At 47.5% G+C, this 3,998-nt stretch overlaps 1 long non-coding RNA gene across 1 annotated transcript; it reads left to right on the top strand.

The window, feature by feature from the left end:
* LOC117244598 lies at positions 1-3,734 on the top strand. The gene is made up of 2 exons (XR_004498011.1): positions 1-176; positions 1,371-3,734. It is a non-coding gene; the product is annotated as an uncharacterized LOC117244598 (long non-coding RNA).
* Positions 3,735-3,998: the final 264 nt, after the last annotated feature.

The following is a 3,998-nucleotide window of genomic DNA, read 5'->3' as shown; positions in this document are numbered from 1 at the left end:
GATTGCAAAACTGGTTTATTCAATCCACAGAGCGAGAAAACACCTTTAAAAACGGGGATTCTAGAAGATGATACGGGACCTTGCTGTCAGCTACGGCACGTGGTGCAACAAAACAGATCTTCAGGCCCCTCAGGCTGGGTGGAGGCACAGCTCTGGAGCTGCTTGGAGACCCTCAGGTAGGGAAAGAGATGGCAAAGAGCTGTCCTGTTTTCAGCAGAAGCAGAAGGGGCTGCAGTCTGTTGTCTCCTGCAGGGCTCTGCTCTTTCTGAGAGGCAGAAAGGCAGAAGGTGAGAGCTGCAGGCTGTTTTTACCTGTACAGCTTCAGGTAATCCCTGAGTGGATGTGGGATGTAGCACACAGCTGGTGTGTCTGAAAGCTCTCTGTTGGTGTTAAACTGAGGGAGATGCAATACTGAAAGCAGGGGAAAGAAATAATTAAATTACATGAAAAGTCTCTTGTATATGTGTTAAAATATGTGACAGATGGTTTCAGAACCTTGCACCCTCTCCTGCTATCAAGTTCTTTTTATTATTTCCAGACAATACAAGTGTAGGCAACGTTCTACACTCCCAGAGAAAAGATGAAGTATGTGATCTGATTTTCTTCATGCAGCAGTAACATCATTGTACCTGGGAGTTTCTCCAGCCTGTAGCCTAAGAAATGCCATCAGAAAGAAGAGAACCCTGCTTCCACTTGCATTAGTGGGACCTTTGTGTAGCTCTAGCTAAAAAGGTCCTAAATTTTAAGTTAAAAAGGCACTTTAGCCAATTTCACAGATGTCACAGAGTGCTGTGAGCTGGGTAGGACCCACAAGGACCATTGGGTGCAGCTCTCAGGTGGAACATTGTCATTTGTTGTGCTGAGGCAGCAGAACGTGAAGGTGGAGTTTCCTTCACGGGGGGTTTTGGGAAGTTCGGATGTGCCAGGGTGGTCTGGGAACGTTTGATCCCATTTCAGTGCAGGGCTAGACTGAGTGATTTTCTGAAATCCCCACAGTTCTAAACGTTTCTGGTTTCTTAAGAGGCAATTTCTTTGTGTGTCAGTCAGTGTGGTCTGGTTCTATCCCCACAACATTGCCCCATACTCTTGGAAAGGCTATCAGCTTACCCACTGTAGCACTGAAAATTAACAACTGCATTCCTGAAACTGGCCCATTTCCTAACAACATACCAAGGGAAAGTCCACAGAAAAGCTACCACACATCATTTAATTTGGATTGTTTCTCCTGTCTTGGCTACAGTATAAACATATTTTCACTTCTTGGTCCCCCAAGCTGCCCAGCCCAGCTGAGCTGGGAGTCGGGATCCTGAGGACATCCCACTATTGTGCTTCTAAAAAATCTAATTAAAGATTCTTCCTTTCATCTATAGATCCCCCAAAGCTGTTTGAAGTCCTCCTCTGTCTGCATACAGACTGCTTTTTGTCTCAGAAGATGTCAGGTTCAAACTGAGCCTGCCACCTTCGGTTCTGGGCACAGCAGCCCAAATTTGCTCAACAGGAACATCTTTTGGGAAGGCACCTTGACAATGCCTCCTGGTGAAACTCCAGCTACAACAGCTTTAACATCTACAACCAAAGTCAGTGTTCAGACGAGTGTTAATCCACAGCTCCCCATGGAAGGGGCCAGCTTCACTCCAAAGCTCTCCAAGTGTCCTGGTGCTGCCCCACAGAAGAGGCAGGGGATCCCTCCTGGAACTGCAGAGCAAAGCCAGGGGAGCAGTCTGCCTTGGGACCCCTTCACTGCCACCCCCTGAGCTGCTTTCAGGGGTAACTAGCCCACAGTGTGGGCTGGTTTGCCCTACCAGGGGCCTCTCCAGGGCCAGTGCAGCCCAGCTCTGGAATTCCCACCACGAGGAAGAAACTCCAGCTTGTGCAGACAGTGCTGCCAGCCCTTTGCAGCATCTTCTCCCTGCTGCAGGCATGGAGGGAAGCAGAGCAGGGCTGGCATTTCCCTGGCCTGGCAGGGAAGTGGAGCAGCTCTGGGTGACTGCAGTAACGAGGTTCTGCAGTCCATAACTTTTCACTGTGCATTTCCTCCCCCAGGAGTCACAGGCTGCTTTATTGAAATCACACACAAACAGGTCTCAGTGCGTTTCTTGGCCGTAGATATCAGGAAGAAAACCCTCAGATAACTGTGAAATGCTCTGGTGGAACCTGCAGAAAAGTGGGCTTTATCCTGGCTGTGGGACCAGCTGGAGGGTTGATTTCAGAGGAATCCTTTAACTCCTCAGCTGCAGAAGAGGAACTCTCACCTGCTCTGTGCTCCTGTCGTGCCAGCGTGGGCTGAGCTGCTCCTGGCACCCTGCTCCCCTCTGCCCGGGCACTCCAGCTCCAGTGGCAGCCAGGACGAGACCTTTACCAGCACCCTGATCCACAAAACCCTTATTTTCATTGTTGGTACGGCTGCAGCCCGTTGACAGAAATCCCCTAACGCCTGAGGTTGTAAAAAAGGAATAATAAAAACATTTAGCGTAACAAAAAAAAGGCGCTTTGATGGCGCGTGCCAAGCTGTGACCCGTCACAAACACCAGCACTGCTCCTGCTCCCTCCAACCTTGGGGCCCTCTGCACACTCCCTGGGTCCTGACACCCCCTCAGCTCCCCCTTGCCAGGGGAATCCTCAGCCAAGCCCTCCCCTGCTCTCACAGGCACCTCAGCTGCGAGGCAGAACTGCACTGGATGAGGCAGAAGATGCTCTGCCAGCACCTCGTGCTCTGCACCCTCTGCCCGTGTGATGCTCTCATCACTTCATCGTCACTTCATCCAAGCTCACTGTTTTTAAGTTGCTGCTCTGCAAATTAGATTTGATCTGCAGTTGTGTCTCCTCTTGGAATGTTCCATCAGAGTATTATGAAAGTTGGCATTTTTCTAGGGCAACAAAACCTGCCTTTCAGAAAATCCCTGATGAATATTTATGAAAAAAATAATATTTTAAATTTTATGACGCCTCTGGATGGCAGGACAGCTGTATTGGCAGCCTAACATGTTTTTTAGAGTTAGAAATATATGGCCATCTGTTCAGCTCATAACATGTGTTAACAGGTATCTCAAATTTCAATTCAAGAAATAAACATTTTAATAAATAACGTAACAGCAAGAAGCCTGGGTTAACTGATGGACACCTAGCTGTAGTAGCACCAGCAGCAGCAGCAGCAGCAGTAGTAGTAGTAGGAGTAGTAGTAGTAGTAGTAGTAGTAGTACTCATTACAGAAATATTCAGGTACAAATTAAATGGTTAAATGGGACCTTTAGCTAAAAAGCATTAAAAAGCTGCATTTCCTGGAAGCTTGTGACTGAGACTAAAAAAAAAAGACCTGGCAAAAAGATTTCCAGTTTGTGTTGACATTTGGATACATTTTAGAGCGATGAGAGGCCTTTAGTAACCATTTACTCACCGGAGCGTCATAAACTCCTCCCGTGGTCTTGGTGGGCCAGGGGTGGTCCTTCAGAGAACTTCAGACCCAGCTGGATTTGGAGTTCAGAGCCCTAACTCTAGAGAAAGAAAAAAAGCCCTTGCAAAAAACATGAGATAAGACGAAATTAATCTCAAATTAATTAATGAATTAATTGTAATATGCCCCTGCAGGACAATATCCTGCTGAAGCGGTCTCAGAGCAGACACCAGCCAGCTCTGGATTTGTTCTGGAAGGGGAGTTAGCTCTGGGTGGTTGCACTGGGCATCCTGGCACAGGTAAACATGGAATAATAAAGCAAAAGTGTGGTTTGGGGTTTTTTGTCCTGCTTCAAAAGGTTCTTTTTGCTGCAAAAAGGAGCGTAAAGAGCTGTAACTCCAGGTCTTTGGTTGCCAAGATGAAGAAAATGTCACCCTCAAGCAGATGGTGCTGCTGATGCAGAAGGTCAGAGACTTGGAAATTCATTTGAACAGCCCAAAACAAAAGCCAGACAACAGTAGTGACAGTCCCCTGTTATCTTTGTGTATTGAAAAGAGGGCTGGGGAGCAGAGCAGAAAATGAAAGCCAGTTTATCCTTGGATCAGCT

Source organism: Parus major, chromosome 5 (assembly GCF_001522545.3).
Source record: "Parus major isolate Abel chromosome 5, Parus_major1.1, whole genome shotgun sequence".
Taxonomy (NCBI): Eukaryota; Metazoa; Chordata; class Aves; order Passeriformes; family Paridae; genus Parus; species Parus major.
The sequence above is the reverse complement of the archived record's forward strand: the minus strand, read 5'-3'. Positions and strand labels throughout refer to the sequence as shown.